General features: G+C 47.3%; 1 protein-coding gene and 1 long non-coding RNA gene across 2 annotated transcripts in view; one reads left to right on the forward strand and one right to left on the reverse strand.

Annotated features, from left to right (window-relative positions):
• The window catches only part of MYOG (myogenin), a 491,596-nt gene that overhangs the window by 459,968 nt on the left and 5,495 nt on the right, over positions 1 to 26,133 (reverse strand). The gene's annotated exons all lie outside the window — the stretch shown is intronic.
• The window catches only part of LOC135049795 (uncharacterized), a 75,594-nt gene continuing 52,583 nt past the window's right edge, over positions 3,123 to 26,133 (forward strand). The window contains exon 1 of the long non-coding RNA XR_010241478.1: positions 3,123 to 3,248. This is a non-coding gene — a long non-coding RNA (uncharacterized LOC135049795). The remainder of the gene's footprint in view (positions 3,249 to 26,133) is intronic.

The raw sequence follows: 26,133 nt of genomic DNA on the forward strand, positions 1-26,133 counted from the left end.
CAGGATGCACCTGAGCTCAATTTTGAGCTTCATGGCAAAGGCTGTGAATACTTATGTATATGTGATTACTTAGTTTTTTACTTTTAATAGATTTTGAAAAATAGCAAAAAAAACGTTTTTCACATTGTCATTATGGGGTGTTGCCAGGGCCGGATTAACAATGGGGCGGGTGGAGCTGCAGCTCCAGGCCCACCCATGCAAACAGGCCCACAGGATCCCTTGCAGTGCTGTGCAGTCAGTGGTGACAGGAGGAAAAACTCCTGTCACGACCCACAGCAATAGCCCACTCGTCTTCTGGCTGCTCCCCTCCCTATCCCTCACCTCCTCCTCACCCATGCTCAACCAACCACCACGATCAGCATAGATCCCATCTACCCATGGGGCAATCGGAAACCCCGCCCCCTTGACGGTCGAAGCTCCGCCCCCTGGACGGCCGAAACTCCACCCATTTGTATGAGGCTTACTGTGACCCTCAGACAGTCACCTGAAGCCCATTCACAACCCCCATTGTTCCTCAGCATCTGATTGCAGTGGGCACTGGGCAGCAGGGCACTAAATGCTGTGCAAGTCAGAGCTGCTGTGGGTGGAGCACAGCGTCTGAGCTACCCAGCATAGGAGGAAATGCAGCTGTCGCTGGGTGTTTGGAGAAAACAGCAGGCATGCCCGAAAAACCTCCCCACAGGTCAGTATAAAGTGTGACCCCCTACCCTGTCTATGTATATGTGTGTATCAGCTCCAAACCAGGTTGTCAGTACGCTGTGTGAAGCCACTCCCCCCCAGGAGCAGCGCCATTAAATCTGTGCCCCGTGGGGAGGGTAGGAGAGAGCACCTTTATGCGTATCTAGGGTGCACGGGTTACGGCGAAAGGCGAGTATGGTTGCCTCTACCCTGCTCTTATTAAAAGCCCTGGTGTCTATATACAGTGTACAGTATATACAGTGTGTGATAGAGATATAAGTGGTTAAACTTGTTGTGTTGCGTTCAGATAGTCGCTGCCCAAGGGGAGGGTATATTCGCCCCGTGCAAGTGTGCGATCGCATGTGTACGCCAAGCTGCAAAAAAAACCTCAGTCAGCGGACAGCTGCAAATCCGTTATCACCACACTCACCATCGAATGATGTGCAGTGTGTGCGTAGCCCAGGACTTACTCCTACAGTGTGATGAGAACAGGCTGATCGGGGCTGGAGCTGACGTCACACACCCTCCCTGAAAACACTTGGGAACGCCTGCGTTTTCCCTGACACTCTGGGTGCCGACGCGCATGTGCATTGCGGTGCATACGCATGCCTAGTCTATCGCTGTTCGCCCACTGTGCAAAAACGCAGATCTGAAATACCCCCATATACAGTTTATATGTGTGTAAAATTTTGGGCCCCATTAAATAACAAAAATTAACAGCAGCATTTTTCTACGTTTAGTATCACTGTGATACAGATAAAAATGCAGCTGGTATCCAGCAATACTTACCTCTCCGACGAGGTCCGGCGTTGTCACTCCGCTCAGCTGCGTCCTCCATTCTGCTGGCAGCCTATCACTTCCAGCAACGGGCTTCTGTGTCATGTGCATGCGCACTCTCTAGTTTGCACATATGCATGACAGTTTCACCGGCCAGGGACCCGGCAATGCCCAGAAGGCTTTGCTGAAGCCGGAAAGGCAGCACTGGGTCCCCCTGGCTGGCAATGGGGATTGTATCACTCTTGCCATATATAGCTGGCGAGAATGGTATAGGTGCATACAGCGGTGAACTTAGTCTACCGCTGTTTGCTGGATACTGAAAGGATGACATAACCCGAGTGCTAAAGGAGTTATGCATCGTTGACAAATGGGACTTTTATATATATATATATATATATATATAAAAGGTCCTTACCAGCGTTGACTCTGCATATTTCTTTCTGAGTGCCACCAATTGTCTTGTCATATATATATATATATAAAGGCCCATTTGTCAACGATGCATAACTCCTTTAGCACTCGGGTTATGTCATCCTTTCAGTATTCAGCAAACAGCGGTAGACTAAGTTCCCCGCTGTATGCACCTGTACCATTCTCGCCAGCTATCACACACACATACTGTATACTTTTATTTTATTTTTAGAAACAAAATTGACTGGCACTCCACTTTAAATAGATATTACCTGGGTGCCTTCCCACGGACTCAATGGAACCATGTACACCAGTCAGGACTGAATAAATACACCTTAAACATTCATATAAAGATGCTGGTGTAGTTGGTTTTCTTATTTATAATCCTTGGAGTGCCGCCCGTTTTGTTGCTGGTGTATATATAAAGGAGTGTTAAAAATTTGGTAAATCTATAGAGATGTACATTTGAGATGTTTTAAGGCAAGTACACATAGGGAGAGATGTGTACTGAGCGATCTATCACAGACCGCTCAGAACACATCTCTCCCGCCGCTCAGCACACAAAGCGATGTGTGCTGAGCGAGGGGTAGGGGACACACACGTTCATTTCACCCAGCAGTGAAATGAGCGATGTGCTAGATTCAGCCTGCATGCAGGCCAATTTATTACCAGTGATAGCGACGCGCGGGGCCACGCATCGCTATCGCTGTGGGGCATACAGAGAGATCCATGCTTAACTTCTAAGCAACCTAGTCAGATTGCTTAGAATTTAAGCACGGATCTCTCCGTGTGTATCCCCCTTTAATGTAAGTAAATATTAATCCATGGTTCTTGGCGTTACCCGAGGAGCACCCGTAGCAGATACGGTGAAAAGTGACAGGACCATTTTTGTAGTTTATTAAATTTAACACACTGGAGGTGCAATCTAAATTTTCATCCGATTGTCCATTTGGGCGTTATCGTTCACGCAACGCAAGCAACGCATCAGTAATGACGTCATTATGTCAACCCCCTTTTCATTCCCTTAGGGGAGGTTTCTTAAAATTTTAATTACGTAGTTTTCCTATTTCCCACCTGGAGAATAACTATGTTAAATCTCAGCTTCCTAACATATCGGGAAGAGAATTAATGATGAGGGCTTTCGTGTAGATAGATAGATAGATAGATAGATAGATAGATAGATAGATAGATAGATAGATAGATAGATAGATAGATAGATAGATAGATAGATAGATAGATAGATAGAGAGATAGACAGACACACACACAGGTAAACTCCTCAGCGCTGTGTGATGTCACACACCACCGCAACCAATGAGACAGTGTCAGCACACAGAGGCAGCTCCGTGAAGACCTCTTCCTCTTGAGAGAGTTATGATTGAGGTAAATAATCTGAATTCTAGTCAGGTTTTTTATTATCAATTATAATATGTGTGGTCTAGAAGATATATTTATGTTTCTCTAACGTCCTAGTGGATGCTGGGGACTCCGTAAGGACCATGGGGAATAGACGGGCTCCGCAGGAGACATGGGCACTTTAAGAAAGAATTTAGATTCTGGTGTGCTCTGGCTCCTCCCTCTATGTCCCTCCTCCAGACCTCAGTTTGAATCTGTGCCCGGACGAGCTGGGTGCTGTTCAGTGAGCTCTCCTGAGCTTGCTGTAAGAAAGTATTTTGTTAGGTTTTTTATTTTCAGGGAGCTCTGCTGGCAACAGACTCCCTGCATCGTGGGACAGAGGGGAGAGAAGCAGCCTTACTCTCTGAAGATAGGTCCTGCTTCTTAGGCTACTGGACACCATTAGCTCCAGAGGGATCGCACACAGGATCTCACCCTCGTCGTCCGATCCCAGAGCCGCGCCGCCGTCCCCCTCACAGAGCCGGAAGACAGAAGCCGGGTGAGCATGAGAAGCAAGAAGACTTAGAAATCGGCTTCACTGAGGTAGCGCACAGCACTGCAGCTGTGCGCCATTGCTCCCACACACACCTCACATACTCCGGTCACTGTAAGGGTGCAGGGCGCAGGGGGGGGCGCCCTGGGCAGCAATTGGGACTTCTTTGGCAAAAGTTTAGCATATATACAGTTGGGCACTGTATATATGTATGAGCCCCCGCCAAGAAAATGTATATTTAAGCGGGACAGAAGCCCGCCGTCGAGGGGGCGGGGCTTCTTCCTCAGCACTCACCAGCGCCATGTTTTTTCTCCACAGCACCGCTGAGAGGAAGCTCCCCAGCCTCTCCCCTGCAGATACACGGTAGAAGAGGGTAAAAAGAGAGGGGGGGCACATAATTAGGCGCAAAAATCAATATAAACAGCAGCTACTGGGTTAACATTAAGTTACTTTGTTATTCCTGGGTTAATAGCGCTGCGGTGTGTGCTGGCATACTCTCTCTCTGTCTCTCCAAAGGGCCTTGTGGGGGAGTTGTCTTCACATGAGCATTCCCTGAGTGTGTGGTGTGTCGGTACGTGTGTGTCGACATGTCTGAGGTAAAAGGCTCCCCTAAGGAGAAGATGGAGCAAATGTGTGTGAGGGGTGTCTCCGTCGACAACGCCGACACCTGTTTGGATATGTGTAATTAAGTGCTAAGGTGAAATTATTGCACAAAAGATTAGAGAACAGACAGGGAATCTACCCATGTCTGTCCCTATGTCGCAGAGACCTTCAGAGTCTCTCAATGATCACTATCCAAAATAATAGACACTGATATCGACACGGAGTCTGACTCCAGTGTCGACTATGATAATGCAAAGTTACAGCCAAAATGGCAGGAAAGTATTCAATATATGATTATTGTAATAAAAGATGATTTGCATATCACTGATGACTCATCTGTCCCTGACACAAGGGTACACATGTTTAAGGGGAAGAAAGCTGAGGTAAATTTCCCTCCTCTCATGATGAAAAAGAGCGGGAATATCCAGACAAGAGACTGCAGTTTCCCACAAAGAATTCTCAGGGAGTATCCTTTCCCTACTAGGGCCAGGATACGATGGGAATCTTCCCCTAGGGTGTCACGTTTGCCCAAAAGGTAGCCCTGACTTAACAGCTATCCTCCTGCAGATAGCGTGCACATTCTGGTACACTACTCAGACTGGCGATTGTGTCGGCATGGGTTTATAGCACTGTAGCAGCGTGGTCAGGTACCTTATCAGCAGAGATTGAGACCCTAGTATGTATATATGTATATATATATATATATATATATATATATATATATATAGATATATATATAGATATATATAGATACATATATTAAAGATGCTGTCTTAAGATAGATAGATAGATATATATATATATATATATATATATATATAAAAAACATGCCCAAAGAGACATTAGTCTACTGGGTTCTAGAGTCAACGCTATGTCGTTTTCTGCTTGACGTGTCCTGTAGAATATGCAATGAACAGGTGATGCCGACTTAAGAGGCATATGGAAGGCTGAGGATTGTGTGGAGAAGGGATCTCGGACCTGGTCTCCACAGCTATAGCTGGTAATTCTGATCATTTGCCTTATATTTCTGCACAGCCTAGGAAAGCACGACATTATCAAATGCAGCCTTTCGATCATAAAGAAACAAGAAAGTCCGAGGTGCGTCCTTTCTTGCCAGAGGCAGGGGCAGAGGAAAGAAGCTGCACAACACAGCTAGTTCCCAGGAACAGAAGTCCTCCCCGACCTCTAAAAAATCCACCGCATGTCGCTGGGGCTCCACAGGCGGAGCTAGACTCGGTGGGGGCACGTCTTCGTAATTTCAGCCACAAGTGGGTTCACTCCCTGTTGGATCCCTGGGCAATTGATATTGTGTCTCAGGGATACAAGCTGGACTTTGAGGAGAACACCCCTCACCGACGGCCCTGCCGGCTTCCCCCCACGAGAGGGAAATAGTGTTAACTGCAATTCACAAATTGTATCTTCAACAGGTGGTGGTCAAGGTTCCCCTCCTTCAACAAGGAGGGGGTTATTATTAGACCATGTTGTAGTCCCGAAACCGGACGGTTCGGTCAGACCCATATTGAATTTAAAATCCCTGAACATATACCTGAAAAGGTTCAAGTTCAAGATGGAATCGCTAAGAGCGGTCATCGCAATCCTGAAAGGGGGAGATTTTATGGTGTCTCTGGACATAAAGGATGTATACCTTCATGTCCCCATTTATCCACCTCATCAGGCGTACCTCAGATTTGCGGTACAGGATTGTCATTACCAATTTCAGACGTTGCCGTTTGGTCTCCCCACGGCCCAGAGAATCTTCACCAAGGTAATGGCGGAAATGATGGTGCTCCTGCGGAAGCAAGGTGTCACAATTATCCAGTACTTGGACGATCTCCTCATAAAAGCGAGATTAAGAGAGCAGTTACTGAACAGCGTATCACTTTCTCTGGAAGTGTAACGGCAACACGGCTGGATTCTAAATATTCCAAAGTCGCAGTTGGTTCCTACGGCTCCTCTGCCTTTCCTAGGCATGATTCTAGACACAGACCAGAAAAGGGTTTATCTCCGGATAGAGAGAGCTCAGGAGCACATGACACTGGTCAGGAACCTATTAAAACCAAAACAGGTGTCAGTGCATCACTGCACTCGAGTCCTGGGAAGGATGGTGGCATCATAAGAGGCCATTCCCTTCGGCAGGTTCCATGCCGAAGGGAATGGGACTTACTGGACAAGTGGTCCGGATCACATCTTCAGATGCATCGGTTAATCACCCTATCCCCCAGGGCCAGGGTGTCTCTCCTGTGGTGGCTGCAGAGTGCTCACCTTCTCGAGGGCCGCAGATTCGGCATTCAGGACTGGGTCCTGGTGACCACGGATGCAAGCCTCCGAGGGTGGGGAGCAGTCGCACAGGGAAGGAATTTCCAAGGTCTGTGGTCAAGTCAGGAGACTTGCCTTCACATCACCATCCTGGAATTAAGGGCCGTATACAACGCCCTACGTCAAGCGGAGACCCTGCTTCGCGACCAACCGGTTCTGATTCAGTCAGAAGCCACCAGAATTCTTCGCTGGGCGGAGAATCATGTAAGCGCACTGTCAGCAGTGTTCATCCCGGGAGTGGACAGCTGGGAAGCAGACTTCCTCAGCAGGCACGACCTCCACCCGGGAGAGTGGGGACTTCATCAAGAAGTCTTCACGCAGATTGCATGTCGGTGGGAACTGCCACAGGTGGACGTGATGGCATCCCGCCTCAACAAAAAGCTACAGAGGTATTGCACCAGGTCATGAGACCATCAGGCGATAGCTGTGGACGCACTGGTGTCACCGTGGGTGTTCCAGTCGGTCTATGTATTTCCTCCTCTTCCTCTCATACCCAAGGTGCTGAGAATCATAAGAAAAAGAGCAGTGAGAACAATACTCATTGTTCCAGATTGGCCAAGAAGGAATTAGTATCCAGATCTGCAAGAAATGCTCACAAAGGATCTGTGGCCTCTGCCTCTAAGACAGGACTTGTTGCAACAGGGGCCCTGTCTGTTCCAAGACTTACCGCGGCTGCGTTTGACGGCATGGCTGTTGAACGACGGATCCTAGCAGAAAAAGGCATTCCGGATGAGGTCATTCCTACGCTGATAAAGGCTAGGAAGGACGTGACAACTCAACATTATCACCGTATATGGCGAAAATATGTTGCTTGGTGTGAGGCCAGGAATGCCCCTACGGAGGAATTCCAGCTGGGACGTTTCCTTCACGTCCTACAGTCAGGAGTGAATTTGGGCCTAAAATTGGGGTCCATTAAGGTCCAGCTTTCGGCCCTATCCATTTTCTTTCAAAAGGAGTTGACTTCTCTACCTGAAGTTCAGACGCTGTAAAGGGAGTGCTGCATATTCAGCCCCCTTTTGTGCCTCCAGTGGCACCTTGGGATCTTAACGTGGTGTTGAGTTTCCTGAAATCCCACTGGTTTGAACCACTCAAAACGATGGAATTGAAATGTCTCACGTGGAAGGTGGTCATGCTGCTAGCCTTGGCTTCGGCTAGGCGTGTGTCAGAATTAGCGGCTTTTGTCACATAAAAGCCCCAATCTGGTTTTCCATGCAGATAGAGCAGAATTGCGGACCCGCCCACAGTTTCTGACGAAAGTGGTTTCATCCTTTCATATAAACCAACCTATTGTGGTGCCTGTGGCTACTACTGACTTGGAGAATTCCGAGTTACTTGATGTGGTCAGGGCTTTGAAGGTTTATGTAGCCAGAACGGCTAGGGTCAGGAAAACAGAATCTTTGTTTATCCTGTATGCTTCCAACAAGCTTGGGGCGCCTGCTTCAAAGCAAACTATTGCTCGCTGGATCTGTAATACGATTCAGCAGGCTCATTCTGCGGCTGGATTGCCGCTGCCAAAATCAGTTAAGGCCCATTCCACTAGGAAGATGGGCTCTTCTTGGGCGGCTGCCCGAGGGGTCTCGGCATTACAGCTGTGCCGAGCGGCTACTTGGTCAGGTTCAAACACTTTTGCAAAGTTCTATAAGTTTGATACCCTGGCTGAGGAGGACCTTGTGTTTGCTCAATCAGTGCTGCAGAGTCATCCGCACTCTCCCGCCCGTTTGGGAGCTTTGGTATAATCCCCATGGTCCTTACGGAGTCCCCAGCATCCACTAGGACGTTAGAGAAAATAAGATTTTACTTACCGGTAAATCTATTTCTCGTAGTCCGTAGTGGATGCTGGGCGCCCGTCCAAGTGCGGACTTCTTCTGCAATACTTGTATATAGTTATTGCTGCAATAAGGGTTATGTTATAGTTGCATCAGGGTTGTCCTGATGCTCTGTTGTTGTTCATACTGTTGACTGGGTAAGTTTATCACAAGTTATACGGTGTGATTGGTGTGGCTGGTATGTATCTTGCCCTGGATTACCAAAATCCTTTCCTTGTACTGTCAGCTCTTCCGGGCACAGTTTCTCTAACTGAGGTCTGGAGGAGGGACATAGAGGGAGGAGCCAGAGCACACCAGAATCTAAATTCTTTCTTAAAGTGCCCATGTCTCCTGCGGAGCCCGTCTATTCCCCATGGTCCTTACGGAGTCCCCAGCATCCACTACGGACTACGAGAAATAGATTTACCGGTAAGTAAAATCTTATTATTTATATGTATGTTGTATTTCTCGTATGTTTGTGTATATAAGTATGCTGGGGAGCATGGGATGGCTGTTATATGGGGCCCGGAGAGGGTGGCTGGGACTGAGCTGCAGCATCATGATTAATGAAGGTGCCCAGCAGAACAGTTCAATTGTTGCTCTATTCGGGCGCAATCGGCTACCGGCGCTGACATTTCAGCTCACCCCCCCTGGGGGTGGCAAGCTACAGTGTACAAAAAGTGTCCTGTTTGGGCGCCCAAACTGCACTTTTTGCGATCGCGCCCATTAGTTTAGCTGGTTTAGTTGCTTTATGCGGCTAAACCTAACACTAACGGGTGTGATCGGCGCGATAACAGACATCATATGAATATCGCCCCTGTGATCTCCCACCACTTTAGACGGGAGATTGGGTGGCGATATCAATTGAATTCTGACCAGTGTGTCTTTGTTGACACAGTGGGGTTGATGTTTGTTAGTCAATATAGGGGGGAAATGGTATCTGTGTATGTTATGTGTGCTGGCTCCGCTTCTTCCCCATGTATTACTGTGCAGATGTGTGATAAATGACAGTGGTGCTGTCATTACCGGTGCTGCTATCTACAAGATGTACAAGCCTATGTATGAATGGTCAGTGGCACTGACTGATCTGACACCTGCAGCTACTGATTTCAACAGCTGCAGGTGTTTTTGCACTTTTCACAGCCACTGTGGCTCTGGGGTGCATGGGAGATATCGCGATAGTAGCGAGATAATGCGCATGCCCAGTGGAGCCGACCAGAAGGAGAAAGACTGAACATCAGCACTAGGCTGATGGACTGTGGCAGGGATCGCTGGAGGGGTGGAGGGTTTGTCTCCCCCACTTCGGCATCCAAGATGTTACTACGTGTCGTCACTACTCATTCCTGCTTTGCCTCGGTAAAGAGGAGAAGCAGGATGAGATATACTGCCACGATCCATGCCAGGATAATATATCTCCCCCACTGTCTCTGGTGCACACAGTATAAAGGCAGCCAGGACAGAGGTGGGAGTAAAGTACAGAGAAGGGAGGCGGGGCTGTGCTTGGTGTGCTGTTTACCCATACATTCTTCCAGTGAGGTGCCTGACCAGAGCCTCTATCAGAGCCCAATGCTAAAAAGTGTGAATTCCAATAAGTACTGATTATAGATCAATACATACATAGACATAGTTTCTGTCTGATTTATTTCATTCCACGGGCCATGGTGTGCGGCTGTGAAGTCTTCTGTATTTTATGGTGGTAGTCGGAGTTCTCTATTTTATATGTGACTCATTACAATGTTCTTTGTATTGTATGGAGGTCACTTGGATGCTTGGTGATGGGCACTACGAAGCACTCTTTTTTATCAAAGGCCACTGATGCTCTCTGTATAATATGAATGTCACTCTAATGCTCTCTGTATTATCTAGCAGTCACTGCAATACGCTCTGTATTACAGGTTGAGTATCCCATATCCAAATATTCCGAAATACGGAATATTCCGAAATACAGACTTTTTTGATTAAGCGTGATATAGTGAAACCTTTGTTTTTTGATGGCTCAATGTACACAAACTTTGTTTAATACACAAAGTTATAAAAAATATTGTATTAAATGACCTTTAGGCTGTGTGTATAAGGTGTATATGAAACATAAATGAATTGTGTGAATGTACACACACTTTGTTTAATGCACAAATTTATAAAAAAATATTGGCTAAAATTGACTTCAGGCTGTGTGTATAAGGTGTATATAAAACATAAATGCATTCTGTGCTTAGACTTAGGTCCCATCACCATGCTATCTCATTATGGTGTACAATTATTCCAAAATACGGAAAAATCCGATATCCAAAATACCTCTGGTCCCAAGCATTTTGGATAAGGGATACTCAACCTGTATATGGCATTTACGGCAATGCTCTTTGTATTATATGGCTGCAAGGCTCTCTGTATTATATTATTAATTTAATTAATTTACTGCAGCGCCTAGGTGTGTGGGATGAACACTAGAGATGAGCGCCGGAAATTTTTCGGGTTTTGTGTTTTGGTTTTGGGTTCGGTTCCGCGGCCATGTTTTGGGTTCGAACGCGTTTTGGCAAAACCTCACCGAATTTTTTTTGTCGGATTCGGGTGTGTTTTGGATTCGGGTGTTTTTTTTTAAAAAACACTAAAAAAACAGCTTAAATCATAGAATTTGGGGGTCATTTTGATCCCAAAGTATTATTAACCTCAAAAACCATAATTTACACTCATTTTCAGTCTATTCTGAATACCTCACACCTCACAATATTATTTTTAGTCCTAAAATTTGCACCTAGGTCGCTGGATGACTAAGCTGGGCGACCCTAGTGGCCGACACAAACACCGGGCCCATCTAGGAGTGGCACTGCATTGTCACGCAGGATGTCCCTTCCAAAAAAACCTCCCCAAACAGCACATGACGCAAAGAAAAAAAGAGGCGCAATGAGGTAGCTGACTGTGTGAGTAAGATAAGCGACCCTAGTGGCCGACACAAACACCGGGCCCATCTAGGAGTGGCACTGCAGTGTCACGCAGGATGTCCCTTCCAAAAAACCCTCCCCAAACAGCACATGACGCAAAGAAAAAAAGAGGCGCAATGAGGTAGCTGTGTGAGTAAGATAAGCGACCCTAGTGGCCGACACAAACACTGGGCCCATCTAGGAGTGGCACTGCAGTGTCACGCAGGATGTCCCTTCCAAAAAACCCTCCCCAAACAGCACATGACGCAAAGAAAAAAAGAGGCGCAATGAGGTAGCTGACTGTGTGAGTAAGATAAGCGACCCTAGTGGCCGACACAAACACCGGGCCCATCTAGGAGTGGCACTGCAGTGTCACGCAGGATGTCCCTTCCAAAAAACCCTCCCCAAACAGCACATGACGCAAAGAAAAAAAGAGGCGCAATGAGGTAGCTGACTGTGTGAGTAAGATAAGCGACCCTAGTGGCCGACACAAACACCGGGCCCATCTAGGAGTGGCACTGCAGTGTCACGCAGGATGTCCCTTCCAAAAAACCCTCCCCAAACAGCACATGACGCAAAGAAAAAAAGAGGTGCAATGAGGTAGCTGTGTGAGTAAGATAAGCGACCCTAGTGGCCGACACAAACACCGGGCCCATCTAGGAGTGGCACTGCAGTGTCACGCAGGATGTCCCTTCCAAAAAACCCTCCCCAAACAGCACATGACGCAAAGAAAAATTAAAGAAAAAAGAGGTGCAAGATGGAATTGTCCTTGGGCCCTCCCACCCACCCTTATGTTGTATAAACAGGACATGCACACTTTAACCAACCCATCATTTCAGTGACAGGGTCTGCCACACGACTGTGACTGATATGACGGGTTGGTTTGGACCCCCACCAAAAAAGAAGCAATTAATCTCTCCTTGCACAAACTGGCTCTGCAGAGGCAAGATGTCCACCTCATCATCATCCTCCGATATATCATCGTGTACACCCCCCTCCTCACAGATTATCAATTCGTCCCCACTGGAATCCACCATCTCAGCTCCCTGTGTACTTTGTGGAGGCAATTGCTGCTGGTCAATGTCTCCGCGGAGGAATTGATTATAATTCATTTTAATGAACATCATCTTCTCCACATTTTCTGGATGTAACCTCGTACGCCGATTGCTGACAAGGTGAGCGGCGGCACTAAACACTCTTTCGGAGTACACACTTGTGGGAGGGCAACTTAGGTAGAATAAAGCCAGTTTGTGCAAGGGCCTCCAAATTGCCTCTTTTTCCTGCCAGTATAAGTACGGACTGTGTGACGTGCCTACTTGGATGCGGTCACTCATATAATCCTCCACCATTCTTTCAATGGTGAGAGAATCATATGCAGTGACAGTAGACGACATGTCCGTAATTGTTGTCAGGTCCTTCAGTCCGGACCAGATGTCAGCATCAGCAGTCGCTCCAGACTGCCCTGCATCACCGCCAGCGGGTGGGCTCAGAATTCTGAGCCTTTTCCTCGCACCCCCAGTTGCGGGAGAATGTGAAGGAGGAGATGTTGACAGGTCGCGTTCCGCTTGACTTGACAATTTTCTCACCAGCAGGTCTTTCAACCCCAGCAGACTTGTGTCTGCCGGAAAGAGAGATCCAAGGTAGGTTTTAAATCTAGGATCGAGCACGGTGGCCAAAATGTAGTGCTCTGATTTCAACAGATTGACCACCCGTGAATCCTGGTTAAGCGAATTAAGGGCTCCATCCACAAGTCCCACATGCCTAGCGGAATCGCTCCGTGTTAGCTCCTCCTTCAATGTCTCCAGCTTCTTCTGCAAAAGCCTGATGAGGGGAATGACCTGACTCAGGCTGGCAGTGTCTGAACTGACTTCACGTGTGGCAAGTTCAAAGGGCATCAGAACCTTGCACAACGTTGAAATCATTCTCCACTGCGCTTGAGACAGGTGCATTCCACCTCCTATATCGTGGTCAGATGTATAGGCTTGAATGGCCTTTTGCTGCTCCTCCAACCTCTGAAGCATATAGAGGGTTGAATTCCACCTCGTTACCACTTCTTGCTTCAGATGATGGCAGGGCAGGTTCAGGCGTTTTTGGTGTTGCTCCAGTCTTCTGTACGTGGTGCCTGTACGCCGAAAGTGTCCCGCAATTCTTCTGGCCACCGACAGCATCTCTTGCACGCCCCTGTCGTTTTTTAAAAAATTCTGCACCACCAAATTCAAGGTATGTGCAAAACATGGGACGTGCTGGAATTTGCCCATATTTAATGCACACACAATATTGCTGGCGTTGTCCGATGCCACAAATCCACAGGAGAGTCCAATTGGGGTAAGCCATTCCGCGATGATCTTCCTCAGTTGCCGTAAGAGGTTTTCAGCTGTGTGCGTATTCTGGAAACCGGTGATACAAAGCGTAGCCTGCCTAGGAAAGAGTTGGCGTTTGCGAGATCCTGCTACTGGTGCCGCTGCTGCTGTTCTTGCGGCGGGAGTCCATACATCTACCCAGTGGGCTGTCACAGTCATATAGTCCTGACCCTGCCCTGCTCCACTTGTCCACATGTCCGTGGTTAAGTGGACATTGGGTACAGCTGCATTTTTTAGGACACTGGTGACTCTTTTTCTGAGGTCTGTGTACATTTTCGGTATCGCCTGCCTAGAGAAATGGAACCTAGATGGTATTTGGTACCGGGGACACAGTACCTCCAACAAGTCTCTAGTTGGCTCTGCAGTAATGATGGATACCGGAACCACGTTTCTCACCACCCAGGATGCCAAGGCCTCAGTTATCCGCTTTGCAGTAGGATGACTGCTGTGATATTTCATCTTCCTCGCAAAGGACTGTTGAACAGTCAATTGCTTACTGGAAGTAGTACAAGTGGGCTTACGACTTCCCCTCTGGGATGACCATCGACTCCCAGCAGCAACAACAGCAGCGCCAGCAGCAGTAGGCGTTACACGCAAGGATGCATCGGAGGAATCCCAGGCAGGAGAGGAATCGTCAGAATTGCCAGTGACATGGCCTGCAGGACTATTGGCATTCCTGGGGAAGGAGGAAATTGACACTGAGGGAGTTGGTGGGGTGGTTTGCGGGAGCTTGGTTACAAGAGGAAGGGATTTACTGGTCAGTGGACTGCTTCCGCTGTCACCCAAAGTTTTTGAACTTGTCACTGACTTATTATGAATGCGCTGCAGGTGACGTATAAGGGAGGATGTTCCGAGGTGGTTAACGTCCTTACCCCTACTTATTACAGCTTGACAAAGGCAACACACGGCTTGACACCTGTTGTCCGCATTTCTGTTGAAATACCTCCACACCGAAGAGCTGATTTTTTTGGTATTTTCACCAGGCATGTCAACGGCCATATTCCTCCCACGGACAACAGGTGTCTCCCCGGGTGCCTGACTTAAACAAACCACCTCACCATCAGAATCCTCCTGGTCAATTTCCTCCCCAGCGCCAGCAACACCCATATCCTCTTCATCCTGGTATACTTCAACACTGACATCTTCAATCTGACTATCAGGAACTGGACTGCGGGTGCTCCTTCCAGCACTTGCAGGGGGCGTGCAAATGGTGGAAGGCGCATGCTCTTCACGTCCAGTGTTGGGAAGGTCAGGCATCGCAACCGACACAATTGGACTCTCCTTGTGGATTTGGGATTTCGAAGAACGCACAGTTCTTTGCGGTGCTACTGCTTTTGCCAGCTTGAGTCTTTTCATTTTTCTAGCGGGAGGCTGAGTGCTTCCATCCTCATGTGAAGCTGAACCACTAGCCATGAACATAGGCCAGGGCCTCAGCCGTTCCTTGCCACTCCGTGTGGTAAATGGCATATTGGCAAGTTTACGCTTCTCCTCCGACAATTTTATTTTAGGTTTTGGAGTCCTTTTTTTACTGATATTTGGTGTTTTGGATTTGACATGCTCTGTACTATGCCATTGGGCATCGGCCTTGGCAGACGACGTTGCTGGCATTTCATCGTCTCGGCCATGACTAGTGGCAGCAGCTTCAGCACGAGGTGGAAGTGGATCTTGATCTTTCCCTAATTTTGGAACCTCAACATTTTTGTTCTCCATATTTTAATAGGCACAACTAAAAGGCACCTCAGGTAAACAATGGAGATGGATGGATACTAGTACTAGCTAATAATACTAGTACTAATACTAGCTAATAATAATAGTACTAGCTAATAATACTAGCTAGATACTAGCTGCTAATATAGACTGGTTGATAATGAGATGTAGTATGTATAAAGAAGAAAGAAAAAAAAAACCACGGGTAGGTGGTATACAATTATGGATGGACTGCCGAGTGCCGACACAGAGGTAGCTACAGCCGTGAACTACCGTACTGTGTCTGCTGCTAGTATAGACTGGATGATAAATAATGATATAAAAAATATATCACTACTGCAGCCGGACAGGTATATAATATTATATAATGACGGACCTGCTGGACACTGTCTGTCAGCAGAATGAGTTTTTTATAGAAGAAAAAAACACCACACAAGTCACACGAGTCCACGACGAGTGTACTTTTTCAGGCAGACAATCAATAAATATAGTACTATAGTACTGGTGGTCAGTGTGGTCAGGTCACTGGTCACAGTGGTCAGTCACACTGGCAGTGGCACTAGTCTCTCTCTGGCAGCAAAAGTGTGCACTGTTTAATATGTACTCCTGGCTCCTGCTATAACCTATAACTGCTCCCCAGTCTCCCCCACAATTAAGCTGTGTGAGCACAGTCAGATATTAATGACGGACCTGCTGGACACTGTCTGTCAGCAGAATGAGTTTTTTAAAGAAGAAAAAAACACCACACAAGTCACACGAGTCCACGACGAGTGTACTTTTTCAGGCAGACAATCAATAAATATAGTACTATAGTACTGGTGGTCAGTGTGGTCAGGTCACTGGTCACAGTGGTCAGTCACACTGGCAGTGGCACTAGTCTCTCTCTGGCAGCAAAAGTGTGCACTGTTTAATATGTACTCCTGGCTCCTGCTATAACCTATAACTGCTCCCCAGTCTCCCCCACAATTAAGCTGTGTGAGCACAGTCAGATATTAATGACGGACCTGCTGGACACTGTCTGTCAGCAGAATTAGTTTTTTAAAGAAGAAAAAAACACCACACAAGTCACACGAGTCCACGATGAGTGTACTTTTTCAGGCAGACAATCAATAAATATAGTACTATAGTACTGGTGGTCAGTGTGGTCAGGTCACTGGTCACAGTGGTCAGTCACACTGGCAGTGGCACTAGTCTCTCTCTGGCAGCAAAAGTGTGCACTGTTTAATATGTACTCCTGGCTCCTGCTATAACCTATAACTGCTCCCCAGTCTCCCCCACAATTAAGCTGTGTGAGCACAGTCAGATATTAATGACGGACCTGCTGGACACTGTCTGTCAGCAGAATGAGTTTTTTAAAGAAGAAAAAAACACCACACAAGTCACACGAGTCCACGACGAGTGTACTTTTTCAGGCAGACAATCAATAAATATAGTACTATAGTACTGGTGGTCAGTGTGGTCAGGTCACTGGTCACAGTGGTCAGTCACACTGGCAGTGGCACTAGTCTCTCTCTGGCAGCAAAAGTGTGCACTGTTTAATATGTACTCCTGGCTCCTGCTATAACCTATAACTGCTCCCCAGTCTCCCCCACAATTAAGCTGTGTGAGCACAGTCAGATATTAATGACGGACCTGCTGGACACTGTCTGTCAGCAGAATGAGTTTTTTAAAGAAGAAAAAAACACCACACAAGTCACACGAGTCCACGACGAGTGTACTTTTTCAGGCAGACAATCAATAAATATAGTACTATAGTACTGGTGGTCAGTGTGGTCAGGTCACTGGTCACAGTGGTCAGTCACACTGGCAGTGGCACTAGTCTCTCTCTGGCAGCAAAAGTGTGCACTGTTTAATATGTACTCCTGGCTCCTGCTATAACCTATAACTGCTCCCCAGTCTCCCCCACAATTAAGCTGTGTGAGCACAGTCAGATATTAATGACGGACCTGCTGGACACTGTCTGTCAGCAGAATGAGTTTTTTAAAGAAGAAAAAAACACCACACAAGTCACACGAGTCCACGACGAGTGTACTTTTTCAGGCAGACAATCAATAAATATAGTACTATAGTACTGGTGGTCAGTGTGGTCAGGTCACTGGTCACAGTGGTCAGTCACACTGGCAGTGGCACTAGTCTCTCTCTGGCAGCAAAAGTGTGCACTGTTTAATATGTACTCCTGGCTCCTGCTATAACCTATAACTGCTCCCCAGTCTCCCCCACAATTAAGCTGTGTATCGTTTTTTTCAGGCAGAGAACAAGAACAGAACGGATTATTATTTAAATATTAATAAATTATAAAACTGCACTGGTGGTCAGGTCACTGGTCATCAGTCACTAGTAGTATAATATAATAACTCCTCCTAAGCTCCAGTAAGTATAGTAATGAACGTGTCTCACTCTCACTTTCCTATTTTAATTTCTAAATGGAGAGGACGCCAGCCACGTCCTCTCCCTATCAATCTCAATGCACGTGTGAAAATGGCGGCGACGCGCGGCTCCTTATATAGAATCCGAGTCTCGCGATAGAATCCGAGCCTCGCGAGAATCCGACAGTGTGATGATGACGTTCGTGCGCGCTCGGGTTAACCGAGCAAGGCGGGAAGATCCGAGTCGCTCGGCCCCGTGTAAAAAAAACTGAAGTTCGGGCGGGTTCGGATTCAGAGGAACCGAACCCGCTCATCTCTAATGAACACTAATAAAATATGGAGAAACCCATATCACAGACCACACCCCTATATAGACCACTCCCCCACATCACTAGTCACACCCCCTGCAGCAGCACACAATAGGCCCTTCCTGATTTTCAGCTCCAGGCCCATGTGGACCTTAATCTGGCACTGGGTGTTGTGTGTAGAATTTTGAGGGAAAAAATACATTTATTCCATTTTGGAAAAAGGCTTTAACATAACAAAATGCCTGGTACAGAGAACATTGGCAAAAAAACTGAAACTGTGGATAGCCCTTGATACACCCTTCTGCATTTCTTACAGGAAAAATTACTCGCCAATGAAGTAAGGAGGAGTTAGGTCAGTGTTTCCCAACCACAGACCTGGAGGCATCCTAACAGTACAGGTTTTAGTGTTATCCATGCTTGAGCATGAACAGATGGTTAAATCAAAATAGCTGAGGTACTATTTAAGGCATCTGTGCTCAAGTGTGAATATCCTTAAAACCTGGGCTGTTAGTGTGCATTGAGGACCGAGGTTGGTAACCCCTGTCTTAGGGGTTATGGAAACACAGTAAAAATATGTGACACTCTAAAGAGTTATGTAACGTTTCTGGTCTACCCAGTCGAACTTGGACTGCTGGCATCCAGTTTTCTTCAAAGTGGGGTAAGTATGATAATCTCACACCTTTCCCTTTCTATTGATTGGGGACAACAATTTCCAAGGTTTCAAGTTTATTCAATTCAATAAATGGTATGTATGGTACTCAATTCAATAATCAATACGAAAAGGCATATAATATCTGAGCAGAAAGTAATGTCGTAATTCCAATGACAATCAGGTAATGAGTCACGAACACAAATGATAATGCAACAGTCAAGTATGATTATAAGTAATGGTAACGGTCACACTGGGTGTTAATCACAATAGGGTTATGTCTCATATGGCACAGCTGGATACACTGGTTGGGTGTGAGATAGAAAACAGTTTCCCAGATGAGTATAAACTCCACTTTGCGGAATTTGTTACTCGTGTGCAGGCCAGCAATATCATCAGAGGCAAACACTAGCTTTACTGACGTCACGTGTATTATTGGTTGATACAGTGAAGCTATTATTAGCACTATCAATTTCACACAATATACATAGGACAATAACATATAACTGGAAACAGTGTATCACTCTGTTATTGGGTACTCAAATGTGATTATCAGTTCTGAACTTCAAATATGAGACGTGACCTGTGCACAGGATTTACTCTTTTAAGTGAGAAGAAGTTCCGGTTTCCAACTAACTGAGGAGTCTTTCCAGGATACTGTCTGGCTGAATCAAAGTCAACAATCCTCAAACAAGGGAAATGCATTAAGTAGGTAGAGCGGGGTTATTGGATCTTTCTTTGCAGTGTAAACGATTCCAAAAGCAGTCACTAGATGGCATAACCTCTGTTAATCTCTAATTGAGGGATAAAGGACCCCTTTTTATAGCCTCTTGCCTGGTGAGGCATTCAACACAATTCTCATAAATAAGGGTATCAGAGATTTGGTGAAATCCTTCCATGTAGGTGGTCTTGTAATGTTAGGAATGCACATTAATACCAGACCCTTCCGGTTGGTGCTCCACAGGGGATGCAACTGAGGAATCTGTGGGGTGTGTTCTACACTCTTTATATGTATATACAGCAGGGATTATTGTCTCTAGCTGGTTAATGATAGCTGTACCCCTCCAGCTTCAGCCTGCTTAAGACCAATGAGAGTGTATCCCAGGCTGTCCCAATTATACAGTGCGGTTCAGTGTCTTTCCGGGCTATAGTAGCCCACGCTCACGTGTCCCGGGAGAGTTTGTAAGATGACCGGACTTTCCCCTCGTTCTGCAGACCACAGGCCTCACACGATCAGCCTGTGCCAGGTATCGGAAGCCTCCAAAGTCTGCCCGCAGCATCCGCTGGTCTGGCTGCGTGTCACTTGTAGTTGCGCATTCCGTCAGGCTCTGGGTGCTCTCCTCCGTACGGCCACATTTGAAAGTCCACTGGCGCTGTCTGTCTCTGTGACTACCCAGCGCCCTCCTAACTGTGGCGCCTTACTCAGCCGCGTAGTCGGCGTAATGGGTGGGCCGGCCCTGCGACCGCAGCCTGAGTAGCCAGTCTCATAGTCCCTGCAGTGGGATGCCACAAATACCTAACCAATGTTTCATATGTGAGCCAAAGGCGTAATTGTGGGAGGCAACAGAGTCAGCTGCCGCCGGGCTCCTGATCTGTAAAGGGGCACCTCTCCTCCTGTGTGTTCAGCGACACCATACAATTAAGTTAATTCATCCCAGCACCTTACACTCCATATACACATATATATATTTTTTTACACATACATACATACATACATACCAGTGACGTGCGGTGAGGTGAGGCAGAGCCTTTCCTGTCATACTAACGTTTGTGCCAGAGTTTTGACTGTATAAAGTATATGAAAAATGAAGAAGAATATGTTAGAAATATCTTCATTGTATTACTCTAATAATTTTTATTGTCAAAACTCTGGAGTAAAAAGTCTATGGCAGGTGAGCCTATCTTTTCCGCACTTCTCTGATCAAAACTCACCAAATTTTTTATACCGCTGCACCTGTGTATAATGCCCACATGTATATACTGCTGCTGCACCTGTGTATAATGCCCACATGAAGCCTTTGGCTCATATATTGCGTGTAAATCTGGCTCTGGTGCTAGCCAGCGCTTCCTAAGCCATTTAGTTCACCGCACATCACTGAATACATATATTTATCTATCTATCGATCTTTACTGTATATGGGGGGGGGGGGGGGGGGAGCACCAATATTTGTCTTGCCTCCGAGCAACTTTTCTATTAGCATGGATACAAAAGTTAAGTTCAGGAAGAAGTCTGAGTTTGTGTTTGGATCCTTCAGCTTAGGACTATAAGCTCATAGTGCCCCCCACCAGCAACCACCCCCTGGCTGCACCCGCTGCTCGCTAGCTTCCCCTCCTACCCCCCTCAACCGCAACAAAGTCAACCACAGGCAACAGGAGCTGTCCGGGGAACCTCACGCTGCAGCGGGGAGGATAAAGACTCCCGGCTGCGGGGGAGGGAGGATTCTGCACAGCGGGTGTGCAAAGTAGAGATGGCTACTGACTCACTGGGGTATATTTACTAACATTCGTAATTTCCGAAAATAGGTCAAAGTTCAATCACGAATGACATCGAGAGTGTAAAACTGCAACTTTTTGAATTTATTACGATGGATTTACTAAGCTGTCGTATTCGTGTTTTTCTTTTCTTCCGATGTCGATGTCATTCGTTTTTTTTTACCTAATTTTACGGCAGTGATTAGCAAAACACTGCCGTTTTTTTTTACAATCAATCTCGGCCGGATCTGTGTGATCCGTGCTGGGGTTCTTTTTATTTTTTATTTTTAATTAAACAATGTAAAATCCCCCAAAAAAATGCGTGGGGTCCCCCCTCCTAAGCATAACCAGCCTCGGGCTCTTTGAGCCGATCCTGGTTGCAGAAATATGGGAAAAAAAATGACAGGGGTTCCCCCATATTTAAGCAACCAGCATCGGGCTCTGCGCCTGGTCCTGGTCCCAAAAATACGGGGGACAAAAAGAGTAGGGGTCCCCCGTATTTTTAAAACCAGCACCGGGCTCCACTAGCTGGACAGATAATGCCACAGCCGGGGGTCACTTTTATATAGTGCCCTGCGGCCGTGGCATCAAAAATCCAACTAGTCACCCCTGGCCGGGGTACCCTGGGGGAGTGGGGACCCCTTCAATCAAGGGGTCCCCCCCCCCCAGCCACCCAAGGGCCAGGGGTGAAGCCCGAGGCTGTCCCCCCCCCATCCAATGGGCTGCGGATGGGAGGGCTGATAGCCTTTGTTGTAAAATAAAAGATATTGTTTTTAGTAGCAGTACTACAAGTCCCAGCAAGCCTCCCCCGCATGCTGGTACTTGGAGAACCACAAGTACCAGCATGCGGCGGAAAAACGGGCCCGCTGGTACCTGTAGTACTACCACTAAAAAAATACCCAAAAAAACACAAGACACACACACCGTGAAAGTATAATTTTATTACATACATACACACATACATACATACTTACCTTATGTTCCCACGCAGGTCGGTCCTCTTCTCCAGTAGAATCCAAGGGGTACCTGTTGAATAAATTCTACTCACGAGATCCAGGGGTCCAGGCTCCTCGGCAAATCCAGGGATAATCCACGTACTTGAATAAAACAAAAAAACGGTTGCCCGACCACGAACTGAAAGGTGACCCATGTTTGCACATGGGTCACCTTCCCACGAATGCCAGAAACCCACTTTGCCTTCTGGCTAAGTGGGTTTCTTCAGCCAATCATGGAGCGCCACGTTGTAGCACTCTCCTGATCAGCTGTGTGCTGCTGTCCTCACTGACAGGCAGCACGCGGCAGTGTTACAATGTAGCGCCTATGCGCTACATTGTAACCAATGATGGGAACTTTCTGCTCAGCGGTGACGTCACTTTAGGTCAACCGCAGGGCAGAAAGTTCCCATCATTGGTTACAATGTAGCGCATAGGCGCTACATTGTAACACTGCCGTGTGCCGCCTGTCAGTGAGGACAGGAGCACACAGCTGATCAGGAGAGTGCTACAACGTGGCACTCCCTGATTGGCTGAAGAAACCCACTTAGCCAGAAGGCAAAGTGGGTTTCTGGCATTCGTGGGAAGGTGACCCATGTGCAAACATGGGTCACCTTTCAGTTCGTGGTCGGGCAACCGTTTTTTTGTTTTATTCAAGTACGTGGATTATCCCTGGATTTGCCGAGGAGCCTGGACCCCTGGATCTCGTGAGTAGAATTTATTCAACAGGTACCCCTTGGATTCTACTGGAGAAGAGGACCGACCTGCGTGGGAACATAAGGTAAGTATGTATGTATGTGTGTATGTATGTAATAAAATTATACTTTCACGGTGTGTGTGTCTTGTGTTTTTTTGGGTATTTTTTTAGTGGTAGTACTACAGGTACCAGCGGGCCCGTTTTTCCGCCGCATGCTGGTACTTGTGGTTCTCCAAGTACCAGCATGCGGGGGAGGCTTGCTGGGACTTGTAGTACTGCTACTAAAAACAATATCTTTTATTTTACAACAAAGGCTATCAGCCCTCCCATCCGCAGCCCATTGGATGGGGGGGGACAGCCTCGGGCTTCACCCCTGGCCCTTGGGTGGCTGGGGGGGGGGGACCCCTTGATTGAAGGGGTTCCCACTCCCCCAGGGTACCCCGGCCAGGGGTGACTAGTTGGATTTTTGATGCCACGGCCGCAGGGCGCTGTATAAAAGTGACCCCCGGCTGTGGCATTATCTGTCCAGCTAGTGGAGCCCGGTGCTGGTTTTAAAAATACGGGGGACCCCTACTCTTTTTTTCCCCCGTATTTTTGGGACCAGGACCAGGCGCAGAGCCCGATGCTGGTTGCTTAAATATGGGGGAACCCCTGTCATTTTTTTCACCATATTTCTGCAACCAGGATCGGCTCAAAGAGCCCGAGGCTGGTTATGCTTAGGAGGGGGGACCCCACGCAATTTTTTTTGAAAAAATAAGCACTTTCCCACCCCTTCCCACTGATATACATGCACGGATCTCATGGATCCGTGCATGCCTATCCAATCACGAATAAAAAAAAAAGGTCTGTTTTTTTTTAGCACTTTTTTACGAGTTGTAATTTTTCACGGCAGTGTTTGTTCTTTTTTGGCTTTGCACTTCTTAGTAAATGACCGAGATTCATACTTAAACAGCCGCGTTTTGACCGATGGTGTATTCATTCGTAATTTTTTACCTGAACTTGCAAAAAATTACGAATGCCCTCATCACTGCCGTGATTAGTGTTTAGTAAATTACCGAGATTAACCGAGATGACACTTTGAAGAAAAAACGGCATCTCGGTCAAAATCGGGAGCTTAGTAAATATACCCCACTGTCTCAACACAGTGACTCGAATCATCAGGAAGTATAAATGATTCGAGTCACTCACTGTTTAATGAGTTGAGACAGCTGCAGCAGCAGCCTCTCTCAGCCAGAGGGAGGAAACTCAGTGTGTCGTTCAGGCAGTGTGTTCTGCTGTGTGTCTTTAGCTGTGATTGGCCAGAGGCTATACCAGATGACACCCAGTGGGAGGGGGGAGGGAGCAGTCACGACTCGCCAGTCAGTGAGTGCTGTGCTGCTGTGCCTGAGTCATGTCATGAATCATGATTAGGGATGGACATCGAAAGCAAACCATCATATGATGGCAATGCTCCACCATTGAATCTTTCGATGCGATGGTTACTAACCATCGCATCAAAAGTATTCGATGGTGAAAACTATTGATATGACTAGTGCATGCGCAAAAGCCTGCATTTCCATTGGCAAGGTGGGAATTGTGATCGGGGGCAGGACCAGACACTTAGCAACATATTACTTTGTCAATGGACATTGTGTGTATAATATACATATATAATATACACAAACAATGCCCAATGATGAAGTCATATATAGAAAGGGTGCTGCTGCAGCGACTCTCACCATCAGAGCCAGACCCTGGGACCCTTTTTGGAGTTTGGTACATAAGGTTCAGACTCCGTACCTATTCACAATAATGTGGATGGCAACTGGCTCAGTACACGGTTTGCTTTGCTGTCTCACATGGGACCAATTCCGATGATTATGGTGTGGGGTTTGTATGTTCTTTCCATGTTTTTTTGTGTTTTCTCTTGGTTCTTCCCACAGTCCAAAAACATAAGCAAGGACTTTGTCCATATCCCTCACATCAGTCCCTGCCCCAGTGGAGTTTACACTCTATATTCCCTATTACATGTACACACACATGCACGCTAGGGTTATTTTTACTGGGAGACAATTATCCTACCAGTATATTTTTGGATTGTGGGAGGAAAACGGAGTACCCGGAGGAAACCCACGCATGACCTCAGTGCTGTGAGGCAGTAATGCTAACCACTACATCATCTATGCTGATGATATGGTAGTCACTGCCTGGGTGTGGTGGCATACCTCCCAACTTTCTTTTCCTGTGGAGCGGGACACTCGCTCCCGAAAAGGGGGCGTGACCTACGAAAAGGGGCGTGGCTTCGCGGAGGACCCGCAATCGCGAGTCACGCCCCCATTTTCGTCACTGAGGGGGCATGCCCAGCGCTCTGTGAGCCGCTGGCATGCCCCCTCTCCCTCTGACTCCACTGAATAGACGCTGTGCGCATGCGCACAGCGTCTATTCACCGCTGCTCTGCTAAGCAGGGCAGCGAGAGACGGAGCCTCCCAACTGCCCACCCCCCACCGCGGGACACTGTGGCCCGCGGGTGGGACAGCGGGACAGTCCCCAAAAAACGGTACTGTCCCGCGAAAATCGGGACAGTTGGGAGGTATGTGGTGGTAATACTAAAGGCCCATACACACTGGATGATGTTGCGCTGAGAGCAGGTCACTTTTGGTGTGTTGAGCTACTTTCAGCTCAAAGCCTCCCAGTGTGTTTGTTGCACAAGCGGTGAGTGCTGATGCGCGCTCCCGCTTCATCGCTGGCAGCCGCCGTTCATCTACTGGTATTACCAGTAGATGAACGGTGGGGTGAGAGGCTTTCCATAACGTCCTGCTATGGAAATCCGCTCACCCCCGCTGACATCGCTGGGCAGGGGGGAAAAGCGCTCAGTGTGTATGCACTGAGCGCTTTTCAGCCCAACGATGTCAGCGATCATCGCTGGGCAAGAAAGCCCAGTGTGTATGCACCTTGCTGCAGTTTATTAATTAGTGTTGTTGTATCTGACATTCACAACTGTATGTTGCTAGTTGTATTGTGTACTACTTATTATTATAATTATTGCTTGCCTGAGCTGATATAAAGTTCAGTGACGTCACGCTGTCTCCTCCTCTGAATCCTCCTGAGCTCCGTGTGTCTGTGGCTTTTGCTGCTGCTGCTGCTGCTGCAGGGTGAGGTCTGTGCTCTGATTGGCTCTCTGAGTCAGTGAGAGCCAATCACAGCTAGC

Source organism: Pseudophryne corroboree, chromosome 2 (genome assembly GCF_028390025.1).
Source record: "Pseudophryne corroboree isolate aPseCor3 chromosome 2, aPseCor3.hap2, whole genome shotgun sequence".
Lineage (NCBI taxonomy): Eukaryota > Metazoa > Chordata > Amphibia > Anura > Myobatrachidae > Pseudophryne > Pseudophryne corroboree.